The following is a 14,341-nucleotide window of genomic DNA, read 5'->3' as shown; positions in this document are numbered from 1 at the left end:
GATGCCTCTTGGCTTCTGATTCCATCCCGATTGGCCTCAGCGATTGGCCTCAGTTTCCCCGGCTACAAAGGAGGATGGGTTTGTCGGCTAGAGGATGCGGAGGGAACACTGCCCCTGGAAAACCAGGAAGAGGAATCCTCGAGGCCCCTTGTACAATGCGAGAGATGGCGCGGGGGAGGTGAACACACAGGTCATGGGAATGGAGTGGAGGCCACAGAGAGGTTGGTCAGATGACCCCCAACGCGGTCCCTCCCAGCCCTGTCACTCCTGAGATTCCTTCCTCCCCCAGTCCTCTGGTAAACCCCTCCCTCTGGAGCAGCCGCGCCTGCTGCCACCAATTATGTGGAAGCCGAGAACAAGTTCAAACTTGTCATTCTCTTTGCCCCAAACAAGAGGAGAGAGAGAGAGAGAGAGAGAGAGAGAGAGAGAGAGAGAGAGAGAGAGAGAGAGAGAGAGAGAGAGACTGACTTGGAGGTAGCCAGACCGTGCCTGGGGAGAAGTGGGGAGAGCCTAGACACCCCAAGGTGGGGAGGGAAGTTGTCTCCCGCCCTGCCTTCACCTGTAATACATCCTGAGGCAGGCGGGGTTTGCTCATTTCTCCCACCCCACAGCTAAGGTGGGCATGGAGGACTCTCCAGGAGCTTGAGAGTTTTCTGGGGCCTTCTCGATTGTTCCCAGACCCCCTGAACATCGAGATGTCCCCCTGGGGTTTTCGGTGGGAAGGGCGTTGAGTGGCACGCCCTTCCAAGCCACTGCATCCTCTGGAAGCTCTGATGTTTGACTGCTGTTCCTCTCTCTTCCCACTTTCCCGTTTCCCTCTGACCATCTTCTCTCCTCCTCCTCTACAACCCAGGGAGCTTCTCCCACAGATCTGCTCTCTGCCTGCAGGTAGTATACTCTTCCACCCTCCAGAAGATTCTATGAGGTTAGTGTCAGGGGGTCTAGCCTGGGCACCGTGAGTTGGGGTGCCCTCTGCTCTGTCCCAGATTTCTGCAAACTCACAGCGACTCATGACCATCGGGGAGAAGCTCTGAGTTGTCAGCAGCTCCTGACAAAGTGTCCGTCCCCTCCCAACCCTCCCCACTCACTGCCCAACTGCATTTTAAAAATTTACTCTTTCTTTTTCTTTTTTTTTCGAAGCTGGGGACCAAATAAAAATTTACTCTTAATTTTTTTTTTTGGATAGTGTCTCATGTAGCCCAGGCTAACCCAGGATGACACTGACCTCCTAGCCCTCTTGCCTTCATCCCCCAAGGGCTGCCATGACAAGTGGCCATCCCCGTGCCCAGGGAAGCCGCATCGGCCTTTGAACCTCATCTCCCTTGCTTGTGAGATATACGTATTTCTTTCACAAACGTCTCTGGTAAGGGAGTTCTCCCAGAGGCGCCTAGCTGATGTCAGGGTCAGATCCTTTCAGGGGCATCCTCATTAGAACCTAACCCCTGCTGTCACCATTCTCAGCCTTGGCTCAAAGGAGAAGCCAATCCATGGTGCTAGCCTGACAGGCAATAGAGTCCACGGAGGACAGGTACAAGCCAGAATGGACCATCCCACCATCAGTGTCAAGCCCTGCCTGCCACCTAGCTGCCCTGGTGACTTAATCCCTTCTTGGAATCACAGCTGGCAAGTGACAGTGCCCCAGGAAGACAAGGTATACATGGGCTCCTGCCACCATGAGCCATATGGTTAAATGAGTGTGTAAACATCAGCCCAGTTACGTGTGTGTACGTGCCCGTGCAAGCGGATATGTGTGTACACACGTGTGTAAGCACATGTATGTACACATGTGTACATGTGTACGTGTGTGTGCGCACACGTGCACACGTGTAGGTGGTGGCCAGAGGTCGACATCCACGCTCCTCTTCAATTGCTCTCAATCTTACGTTATTGACGTATTTATTGGTTTTTTTGAGGCAGCCTTCCATTTTACAGCCGAGGTTGTCCTAAAAGTCAGACTAGGCTGGCTGGCCTCGAACTCAGAGATCCTCCTGCCTCTGCCTTGCAGTGCTGGGATCATGGGTGTGCCCTGCAGCCCTTGGCTCTCAATAGGATCTTGCAGAAGCCCTCGACCATTGGCAGCGCTCCTCAGCCCTCGGCCCAGTTACATATCGGATCCGCTTTAGCCTCTCCACTGACCAGCCTCTCAGGGTTCACGGCGGGGAGCACCTGGCACGTCAAGGCGTCCCGTACAGGTCACGGTTGCCTCCTCCAGAACCCAGGCAGGAACAAAGGCCCTAGTGTTGGATGGGTGATAGAGTCTAGGAGGGCCTGGGACAGCCAGCCGGGGTCAGCCTAGGCTTTGATGTTTGGGGTACTGGCAAGGTCAACTGGGCTAGTGCCTTACCACCCCTAACAGGTCCCTGTCTGTCACACATTCCTTCCGAGAAGGTTCCAAAAATTCCACACATTCCAGCGTACTGCCTTTATCTGTGGCCTTCCTTTTTACAGAGCACGGAGAAGGAGCTCACCTGACCCTCCGGCCCTGCCTCCTTGTGCCCTCTGCCCCACCTTAGGAAGCTGCAGATGCCAAATTAGAGCTCCCGGCCACTACTCACTGAGGAAGGCTTACGTGCCAGCCCTCTCCCGCACACTCCAGCCAAGGCCTGGGAGGCAAGAATTTTAATTAGTACCTCAGTGCCATAGACCCGGGTGTTGAACTTCGGTCCCCCCCTCCACATGCTGGGCAAGCACTCAATCACCGAGCTACACACTAACCCTCCTTCCTTACATTTTGTTTAGAGCTCACTAAGTTCTCAGGGCTGGCCTTGAACTCACTCTGCAGCCCACGACAGCTTTAAACATGTGATCTCCCCACCTCGGCGGAGAAGCTGGGGTTGCAGGCCTGAGCTATCAGGCCTGGGTGCAGTCCCATTCATACTGAGAGGAAAACTGAGGCTCCAGCAGGCAGACTGACTTGCATCAAATGCTACAAAACCAGGGCAAAAGCCGGGAGAGTGGGTAAAGACGTGACCCACTCCCTAGGTCAGCTGACGAGAGAGGTCACGTGATATGCCCAAGGTCACCCAGTATATATAAAGGAGTAGACACAAACAGGGCTCATCCTTTGATCTTAGATCAGGAGTAATTTTTTAATAGTTTTATTTATTTATTTATTATATATAAGTACACTGTAGCTGTCTTCAGACACACCAGAAGAGGGCATCAGATCCCATTACAGATCGTTGCGAGCCACCGTGTGGTTGCTGGGAATTGAACTCAGGACCTCTGGAAGAGCAGTCGGTGCCTCTAACCACCGAGCCGCCTCTCCAGCTCCTGTAGTAATCTTTGCTCTCAGGGTCAGAGCTGTCAGAGGTGGCTCCTGCTTTCCCTCTTCCTAATGCTTGATCAACCACCCTCCATGTCAGGATGCTGTGGGATCCTTGTCCCTCACCCCACAGCAAGAGAATTAGGGACTGTGATCCCGGTCTGAAGCTCAGTGGTTAGAGCCTTTGCTCTGCATTCACAAGGGCCAGCACCACATAATCACATAATACAGAGGCACCACGGCCCACGCCTGTTACCCCAGCACGCGGAGGCAGGCACGGAGGCAGGAAGGGGCTAGATGGATCGATGGATGGTTAAGGGTGCTTGCTGCCTTTGCAGAGGACCGGAGTTCAGTTCCCAGCACCCACAAAAGGTGTCTCGCAGCCGCCGTAGCTCCAGAGGCTCCAACACCCTTTTCTGGCTTCCGAGGGCACGCATTCAGAGCACACTCGAGTGCGCGTGAGTAAAGATAAAATCTTTAAGGAAAGAAGGGAGGGAGGGAAAGAAAACGCAGTCCGTGCCGGAACTGAGTTAGCACTGGGTTGGAAGAGCCCAACGAACACCAAAGTCTGAGGTGGTCTTAGCGGGCGCCGAGGACACGGTGTCCCGGTGACCTTGAAGGGCCCAGGAGGACAATGCCAGATCCTAGGACACAGGAACTGGAAAAGGATTCCCGGACAAGGTGTCAGCTCTACCTTGACGAATTTTAAAAGGACAGACATAAATCCACAAATAGATATATGGACACAAATCAATGGAGGGTAAGTAGAGGCTCGTGGTCAAAAAGGAAAGGAAAGGTCAAAAAGGAAGGGGGGTCTTCATTAGGTGACAGCCAGGTGGCTCTGATCAGAGATGGCTCAGGATAGGCAGAATCAGTGTGTCCCAGCCCTAGGTCCCAGGATCCGGTCACACATCTCCTAGCCTTTCTTCTAAACATTCAATGCTGCTGTCTCCTCGCCCGTGTCTAACCCCCCTCCCTGTCCATCTCCCTGTACCTGAGTCAAGGTGACGCTGGCTTCCTCTCCTCAGATCTTTGCATGAAGAGAACAGAAATTTCCTAACCTCCAACGGCCAGGTGTATCTCCAGCCGCCCCAGAGACAACGCCTGCCCCCCACACCTCCCCAGAGGAAACTTATTTCCCAGTCTCTGCCCTCCGCCTTGTCCCCTGTTTTTCCAGTCAGCATCCTTCATTAGCATGGACATCCCACATCCCATCCCTCCCTCTGCCTTTGGGTTGGAAGAGAGGTCTTTCCTCTTAGCCAATACCATATGTGCAAACCTGCTCACCCCATAGATTAGCCTTCCGCCCCAGCTTCCTCCCCCTCCTAACACAGCGTAAGCCTCAGCAAGAACCCATGCCAACCTCTCAGGCCCCCCGGGCTTCTAGCAGGAGCCTGCCTGTATCGGTCCTGACCGGGTCACCCCTCGCTCTACCGAAGCAAGGTCCCGACACTGCCCGGGAGCCAAGGTCTCCTGGGGCTTCCACATGCATTTTCCACCCTGGGCTGCCTGCCAGGTCTTATCAAAGCTTGACCTGTCTGCATCATCCCGAGGCCTCTGGTACAATCTTCTCTCCCATCTTGGAAGCCCCTCCTTTCCCTGGATCTTCTCCTGGCAAGTTTCACGTTAGAGCAGTTGGCATGTGGAACTTGGATACCCCCCCTCCCTCCCTCCCTGACCTTTCATGATGGAGAGCCATGGCCGGGAAAGGAATACAGACTGGGCCATCCATTAGTCAGTCCTGAGTGTAAATTCTTGCCTGGTCAAGGGGGGGACTGGGAGAGGCCTCTCCTCTCTAATCTGTGCCTCCTTCCCTAGGAACTAGATCTAGGCTGCTGGGGTGAGGGGAACAGCGGTGTAGCATGTGGAAACCCTTAGCCCCCTCCTAAGCCTGTATCACTAAGTCCCCTGACCACCTCCTGGCCCTCACTCACTCTGCAGGCTCCTCCCTAGGTCTCCCCACTTTTTTTTTTTTTTTTTTTGCCAGCTCCTATTTTGAGACAAGATCTTGTTTCTCCTGTTGTTGTCTTGTTTGTTTGTTTTCATTTTTTTTTTTTTTTTGTTTTTGAGGCAGGGTCTCTTTGCATAGCCTTGACTATCTTGGGATTTACTGTGTAGAGCAGGGTGGCCCTGAAACCACCAGATCCAGCTGCCTCTGCCTCCCGTGTGCTGGGATTACAGGTGTGTGTGCTAGATCACGTTCAGCGTTTGGGGCGGGATCTTCCGTTGACCTGGTTGGCCTCCATACAGAGCCGAGGATGACCTTGGATTTCTTATCCTTCTGCCTCTACCTCCCCAGTGCTGGGGCTTCAGGGGTCCTGCTTCACCACACCCCATTCATGAGGGGCTGGGGGTGGAATGAAGGTTTCACGCATGCCGTGGGAGCATTCTGCCAGCTGAACCTCGTGCCCAGGCTTCAGTGGTATGAACTCAACCTGGCCCTTACTCCTGTCATTGCCTGCCCCTGCCCTCCCTACTTCCTAAGAGCTGAGCTGAGCTGAGTGACCTCATGACCCCACTCGGTGGTCATAGCCAGTCGGTGTCCTTAGCTCTGATGACCCTGAAATCCCTCCCTTCTTCCTGTCCTGAACCTGCAGTGTCGCCCAGGAACCATTGCCAGACAGGATGACTTCCTGATGCCTCAGCATAGTTTGGTGGCCCTGCATGCCAGCTCTGAACCTTTCTCTGTGATGATCTTAGCTGTCCCTCCCAAACTACTGCATACCCAGAGCATAAGCTCCTGCCAGACAGCTGGTCACTGCTGTCCTTAAAGATCCAACTTCAGAGACATCTAATCTCTGAAGCCACCTTACTACCCCAGCAGATTGGAACTCAATGGCCCTACACACACACACACACACTCACACACTCACACATACTCATACATACTCTCACACACTCATACACACACACACACATACACACACACTCTCACATACTCATACACACACACACTCTCACACATACTCACACATATACTCACGCACACACATACTCACACACTCACACACATTCATATACACACAGCACTCACACACACACATACACTCACACATATTCTCACACATTCACACATTCACACACTCACTCTCTCACACACACTCTCACACATACTTTCACACACTCACACACTCACACACACTCATATACACTTACACACATATATACTCACACTCACACACACTCACACTCACAACATACACACATATTCTCACACACACACACTCACACTCACACTCACTCACACACCCACACCCACACCCATACCCACATGAAGGCCCTGTTTGTGTTGTGCCTGTTGACCTTCCACAGGTCTGCCAGGCCTCTCAGGGCAGAGCGTTTTTTGGTCTCCACTGTAGCCTCAGCCTCAAGCACATGTCGGCCAGTGATGCTTGAACAGACACTCGTTGCATGACTGAAAGGATAAGGGAGTGGATGGCTGTGTGATGTCTGTCATCTAGGCAATGAGTTCAAGGTCATCTTTAGATATCAGGGCAGCCTGGGCTACATGAGACCCTGCATCAGAATTAACCAAAGGGGGAAAAAATACCACGAAGGAACAAGGGGTGTCCATGGGAACCCTCAGTCTAGGAAGAGCAGCCCTCACCATGGTCTCCCTGCCTCTCCTCAGCTTGGAGATGATACAGACGGCCTAACAGGCACAGGGCAGCCACGTGTCCATGGAGTGAAGGAGACCCGTAGCCAAATGAAACCAGGGAGAAACAGGGGGTCCTTGTATTCCAGAAGACAAAGATGGGAAGCTAGAACCTCCCAATACAGATATCAGAACGTCCCCCAAAGTTTGGAGCACTGGATGGCAACGGCCTGGATTCAATAGTCTGAGGCAGGAGACTGGCCAGGAAGAAGCCTGATGCCAGAGACCTGGGGTGAGAGAAGATAGAGCGGGTCCCATAGACAGATCCCAGCTGAGCTATGAGCAGGCGGAGTCCTAAGTGGGACCCTCCAAGAGTCTCTACTGCTGCCAGAGATCCGCATGCTGACACTTAAAACACGGTTGCAGACAATCCTTTTGTGTGTTCGAGAGAGCATCTTATGCAGCCCAGGCTAGCCTCTGACTCTCTATATCTAAGGACGACCTTGAAGTCCTGACCTTCTCACTGCTGTCTCCCAGGTTCTGGAATTTGCAGAGCATGCCACCACACTGGTTTATACAGAACTAGGGGCTCTGTGTATGGCCTGGGGCTTTGTGGGTGCCAAGAACCTTCTAACCACAGAGCCACTTCTCCATCTCACTTCTCTGAGATGAGCTGCCTCCCAGGTCTGCCCCTTTGACCTCACGTTTAAACAGCCCCATACAGGTTATGGACAAGGCCTCTGGTCCGTGGCCAGTGTTCCCCTTGACGGTCCCACCCTGAGTGGAAGAGGCACCTCACATAGGCTTCTTTGTCTCAGTCCAGGCTCCCTATGTCTCACCCCACACCCCCGCCCTTCCAAGGGAAAGATGGAGGGGTAGCATTGGACCTCTGTCTCTTACCAGTCCCCGTCCTGTGGGTGTTAGCTCAAAAGGAAAGATGGAGAGTGGGCTGTTCATGAGCTTCAGTGCACAGAGGACTTGGAGAGCTCCCAGTGGCTCCTGCTGCCTTCTCGCAGGACAGCTATGGACCAATAGTCCTCCTAGAAGCATCTGAAAAAACCAAGAGAGGCGTTGTTGGCGTGTCTGCTCCGGATGTTGTAGTGTTACCAACCTTAGCCAGTTTCTTTTTTTTTTTTTTAATTTTTTATTTTTGGCAAGAGGTCTCCTCATTGACTTAATACTTATTTAATTTATTTTTCTTGGAGACAGGGTCTCACTATGTAACCCAGGCTGGCTTCAGCCCCAGCCTAATCCCAGCCAGGCTCTGTGCTGGCAGGTGTGTGTCCCCCACATCCTCACCCTGTCCTCCGAGCTGACCTTGCAGAACTAAATCGGGGATTCCCTGGGGTCCTACTCTGGTCTAGGAACATCCGATCTGCAGGAAGTCACAGCGGGCTGGGGTGCAAGCTCTTCCCGGTGTCCCTGAACCCCAGAGCACTGCGTTGCCTCGGGATCAGGAGCAAAATTGCTCAGGTCTGGAGTGTCAGGCTTTCAACTCCTGGGTCTGGCCCCGCTGAGCTGAGCGTCTTCTAGGCTGCGATGCCGAGCATCACCAGTAGGTGCCGCTGTCCAACATTCCATCCTCGAGCCCCCGGGTGAAGTTTTACGTGAGACCCCGGAAGCTTCCTCCAACAACCACTGGCCTCAAACACAGTGCAAGTGCATTTTAGAGGCGAATGAGGTGTTCTCTCACTGGGGAAGGAAGATGTATCAGTTGTAGGTGTTTCTTTATAACCATTGCTTGATCTTCAACCTACAGTTGTGCGCTTAAAGGATGCAGAGATTCAGAATGACTCCATGGGTAGGAAACACGCCTAGGACTGATTAGCATACAGGGCAGGACGTGACGTGACGGTATCCATAGACGGAAGCATCAATATAAAACCCTAGTGAGAAAATGAGGCAGACAGATGGATTGCATCTGGAGGCCTGGGGCTTACGGAGAGACGGTTTAATAACATCTGTCCTCAGAGGCACTCAGGGTCCCCACCTATGCAGCTCAGGGATGAGAGGAGAAGGGCAGGGGCCAGGTGAGCTGGCCTTGTGGGAGGAGAATGTCTCCCCGAAATTAATAACGGGATTCAAAAGTACACGTGTGGGGCTGGGGAAGTCCAGTGGTTAGAGAATTTTGCCTAGTGTGCATGGAGACCTGGGTTTAGTCCCTAGCACCACCCCCACGGTGGGCGGTGGTGCACACTCAGGAGGTGGAGGCAGGGGGATCAGTTCAAAGGGAGAGAGACTGAAGGGGGCTAAAGGCGCTCTGAGAGACAGGATGGACCTGAATAAACGCGGGAAGCAGGGGCTGACACTGCTGGATCAGCTTTGGAAACTTTAAACGCCATATTTCCCTGCACTCAGGTGGTAGAGGCAGGTGGATCTCCATGAGTCCAAGGCTAGCCTGGGCCACACAGTTAGATCCTGTCACAAAACAAACAACTCCAATATCATTGTGTGAGTTCCAGATTGTGTGTGTGTGTGTGTGTGTGTGTGTGTGTGTGTGTGTGTGTGTGTACGCGCACTTGAGCGCACAGGGGTCATCGCTGCATATTGGACTCAGGTCCTCAGGTCTCTACAGCATATGCCTTTACCTGCTAAGCCCCTGATGACCAGGGAGGAGGTGGAAAATAGAGAAGTCACGGATGAGGACACCAGATACATAGGGAAGAGGCACTGTGCTGGCTTCTCCAGGCCTCCGGTTTCAGGCCTGGCAGATGGCTTAGGACAGTGTGTGGTGGATTTGCCAGCTTCTTTTGCTGGCCCATTTGTTCTCTGCCTGTCCAGCAAGGAGTGTGTCTGTGGGAGAGGCAGACATATAGACAGTGGCAGTGGCCTCCCAGCTGGCCTCTGGCTGGTAGGATTCTGTCACGAGGATTTGTGGGCACCAGAGCTGGCCTCTCAAAGTCCCTGTGAGAGGCCTCTATGTGTGAGCTAAGTCAGCTGTGTCCTTGTTGCACACACTCTGGTAGGTGAGAATTGGCCCTTAGGCTCCTCCATGAAGCCAGGAAGTCCTGCTGGGCTGAGGAGCAGAGAAAGAGAGAGAGAGAAAGGGAGAGAGAGAGAGAGAGAGAGAGAGAGAGAGAGAGAGAGAGAGAGAGAAAGAGAGAAAGAGAAAGAGAGAGCACTTCCCAACCCCAAGGCCCAAGGGCGACTGAGGGTCTTGTTCACGGAAGGACAGATTCCTTGGCACTGCTGGGGTGTGGACCCTTCCCTCCTAACGTTTATTGGCTCATTGGCAACATTAGATGCTCCTGGCTAACAGGGCTCTGGGACACTGGCCTCAAGAGCTCCCACTGGTGGGTGTGTGCACAGTGGGTGTGTGCACAGTAGATATGTAGACAGTGGGTGTGTGCACAGTAGGTGTGTGGACGGTGGGTGTGTGGACGGTGGGTTTGTGCACTGTAGATTTATAGACAGTGGGTGTGTGCACAGTGAGTGTGTGCACTGTAGATGTGTAGATGGTGTATGCACAGTGGGTGTAGGCACAGTGGGTGTGTGCACAGTGGATGTGTAGACAGTGTGTGTGTGTGCACAGTGGGTGTGTGCACAGTAGATATGTAGACAGTGGGTGTGTGGACAGTAGATATGTAGACAGTGGGTGTGTGCACAGTAGATATGTAGACAGTGGGTGTGTGCACAGTAGATATGTAGACAGTGGGTATGTGCACAGTAGGTGTGTGGACGGTGGGTGTGTGCACAGTGGGTGTGTGCACAGTGAGTGTGGGCACAGTAGGTGTGAGCATAGTGAGTGTGTGGATAGTGGGTGTTTGAACAGTGTGTGTGCATAGTGGGTGTATGCACAGTGGATGTGTGCAGAGTGAGTGTGTGCCCAGTGGGTGTGTGCACAGTGTGGGGGTGTGCGAGGTCAGAGAACAGCTCTGAAGAGTCAAGTTTAGTGGCAAGCCCTTTACTCAATGAGCCAGCAGTCCCAAGGCAGAGGCAGGTGGATCTCTCTGAGTCCAAGGCCAGCCTGGTCTACAAAGTGAGTTCCAGGACAGCCAGGGCTACACAATGAGATCTTGTCTCAAACAAACTAAAAAGGGCTCTTGAAGTTACGAGAGAAGCTTTCACCCCGACTCTCTCATTTTTGACACGGGGTCTCGAGATCCTGGATTTGCTGTTGATAATCTTGAACTCCTGACCCTGCCTCCACCCTCACAGGCGGACATTACTGTTGTGAGCCAACATGGCCACCTTGTTTTAGCTCGTGGCTTCCCCGTCACTTCCACTTAAGGGCTTCACTCCCGTGTTAAAATGGAAATATCCCGAACATGTAAGTCATTTACACATGTGTAGAAGTTGGCAATACTGTCATGTAAGTATTGAGGTGATTGGAATCCCCTATCATACACAAACCTTTGCCCCAGTATCTTTTCCCCAAGTCACGCTTTCTGTGGTGTCCTGCAAAATTCCATTACACATTCACCCCTAGTTAAGATTTAAAATGCATAATTATCGGTCCCCAGCTCCGGAAAAAAAAAAACCAAAAAAAAAATGCATAATTAGGGTACGAAAGGCCACTCCCCTCCCACCTTCGGCCTCTGTTTGGCCAACCAGACTCCTAAGAAGATACCTTGCTTTCCTTCTTGGAGACGGTTCTCCATTCACAGACTTCCCACTGTCAGCATGGCTCAAAGGTGTCCAGAGCGGGAGGGAGAGGGAGATGGGGATGGGGAGGGGGAGGGGCAAGACCCAAGCCCTTAGCTCTAGGTTGGTCCATCTGCCTGGCAGTGAGCGATGGCTCTTGGTGTTCATGGGACAGTCATGAGCTTGCTGGGAGCACAGGACACAACACTCCTTCTGTACCTGTATTCTCAGCATCCTGATGGGAGGTCAGAGAGGGGTGGTGCTGGGCTGGTGGGAGAGAACCCTCTTCCACTCGGATAGCCCCATCTTCTTTGAGTTCTTTCAGTTTCTCCAAAGGCCCTTTGGGGGCTTGAAAGGAAAACCGAAGGTCATCATCCTAACATTGGGGAGACTAGGCTAGCCTTGGCTACTTTGTGAGTTCTGGGTCAGCCTGGGCTACTTCAGACCATTTCAAACACAATAGAGGGAGGGGGAAGGGAGTAGGGAGGAGAGAGGAAGGGGGCAGGCTAGGCAGATGGCTTCGTGCTTTCCATAAGAGCATAAGGACCAGAGTTTAATCCCCCAGAATCCATGATAGACATAACAGCCAGGTGGCGGAGGCGCATGCCTTTAATCCCAGCATTCAAAAGGCAGGGGCAGAGGCAGGCAGATCTCTTTGAGTTCAAAGCTAGCCCAGTCTACAGATCGAGTTCCAGGACAGTCAGGGCTACACAGAGAAATCCTGACACTACCTCTGGTCTCCACGTTCATGTACACATACCTATACAGCACACTCAGAGAAAGAAATGTTTCTTGGGAAGGGAGTCAGGACTGTGACAGTCACCCAAGGGAAAACAGAGCTCAGAGCAGGGAACGGATGGTACTTGGAGCGGGGTTCAGGAGCGCCAGCGCTGCGGCCACACAGTACCTGTTCACCATGCCCCATTGTCTCTCTGTACCTTATGCTGATCACCTGGATTGGTCCGATTAGCCAGGACCCATCAAACCAGCTCTGTGACCACAGCGGAAATCAACAGACTAATGCAACCGACAAGGAGCCCAGAGGAGTGGGGGCAGCCTCTACCCTCTCTTCCTCTTGATGTGTGGCCTTGCCCAAGGCGCAGACCTCAGCGGACCTCTGCGGCCTCCTTGGGAGAGCAGTGGTGTACCTGCCCAGCTCTGAGCTCTGGAGACAATGAGTGTATTCTTCTGAGCAGTAACAATGATAATTAGCAACTGTAACCACTGGGGCTGCAGTGAGGCCCCTTGGTGCCATGACAATGAAAGGTTTTGAGGTTGGTTTTTTTTTTTTTTTTTTAATCTCTAGGTGGGGGAATTTTTTGGCCTCGTATTGATCTCTGGGGTTTGTGCAGTTGATACCGGGGAGGCACGGAGGCCTGGGGCGTCTTTAGTCTCCCTTCAGCACCATTTGATGAATAAGCCAATGCCTGCCTCTTCCCCCAGTGGCCTTCAAGTTGCCTCTTTCTTCTTTCTTTCTTTCTTTCTTTCTTTCTTTCTTTCTTTTTTCTTCCTTTCTTTCTTTCTTTCTTTTTGTTTTTATTTTTCCAAGACGGGATGTCCTGTAGCCCAGGATAGCCTAAAGCTCTCTATGCAGCCATAGTTGCCCCTGACTTCCTGACCCTCCTGCCTCCAGTTCTCAGATGCCCGGATTACAGACCACCTTCTTACTGGAGGTGGGATTCAGGATTTCTCAGGACTCCACCTTCTCTGCCAGCCTGCATCCCATCCATTTAAAGAGACAGCAACCTGGAGATCTTAGAGATTTGGGCCTTGGCCACAAACTAGCCTGAAACGGTGGCACTGAGTCCCTTCCACCTATCCCTCTTAGTGGGCTGATTGACGAGCTAGGGTGTGTGCGTGAAGCCCCCAGGGGTGATCCCGGTGCAACCAAGCCAGCTTCACTTGAATGTGGGCTCACTAGGTCTCCAGCTTTCAACCATGGGTCACACAGTGACCGTTGTCAGCATTACTAACACGGAGTGGAAGTTTGTTTGAATAAAGCAGATAGCGGACTCACTCTCCCCATTGACTCCTCGAACTGACAGAGAAGCTCCCGTTGGGTGGGATGTGGCTCAGGTTGTCTGACTTCATGTGGCCCTAGTGACATCCCCAGTGCCTTATGAACTTGGGTGATAGCCCTGAAATCCCAGCACTGGGCAGTTGAAGCAAGGTGGTCAGGAGTTCAAGGTCCTTCCCAGCCTGTGATTGGAGGCAAATTCAACACTCTGGTTCCTAGGAAGGTCAGGTTCTCCTTCAGCACAGCGCCAGGGTAGGACTGGGACTCAGGAAAGATGGGACATTTGTACTGGTTTGAATGTGATGGCCCCCATTAGTCTTGGGCAGATGAATACTTGTTCCCCAGTTGGCCATCTTTGGGAAGAAAGAAAGGAAGGAAGAAAGGAAGAAAGGAAGAAAGGAAGGAAGGAAGAAAGAAAGAAAGAAAGAAAGAAAGAAAGAAAGAAAGAAAGAGGAAAGAAAGAAACCAATCCTTGGATTGGCCATGCCCAGAAATCGAGACACATTATAGTAAAAAGTTTAGAACAAGAAAGCTCTAGGTGTTCCCATGGGAAGCAGCATTGTGCATGATGTAATGGACGAGTCCTCTTGCGGTCTTCAGATGGGAGGGAAAGACAGTCAGGGTGTCCTGAGGAAATGCTTCCCACCCTCCTGTTCTTTAATCCCAGAGAAGATGCTTAACGGGGGCGGGGGGGGGGTAACAGTGAGTTCAAGAAAGAAGAAGCCGGGTTTGGGGATTTAGCTCAGTGGTAGAGCGCTTGCCTAGAAAGCGCAAGGCCCTGGGTTCGGTCCTCAGTTGGGGGGCGGGGGGGGGGGAAGAAGCCCCGAGCAGGGGAAACTGCCAAGGGCTGAGAATGCAGCCTGCTCAGTGAAGTCTGAGT

Source organism: Rattus norvegicus, chromosome 20 (genome assembly GCF_021556685.1).
Source record: "Rattus norvegicus strain SHRSP/BbbUtx chromosome 20, alternate assembly SHRSP_T2T, whole genome shotgun sequence".
NCBI lineage: Eukaryota > Metazoa > Chordata > Mammalia > Rodentia > Muridae > Rattus > Rattus norvegicus.
Note: the sequence above shows the minus strand (reverse complement) of the source record.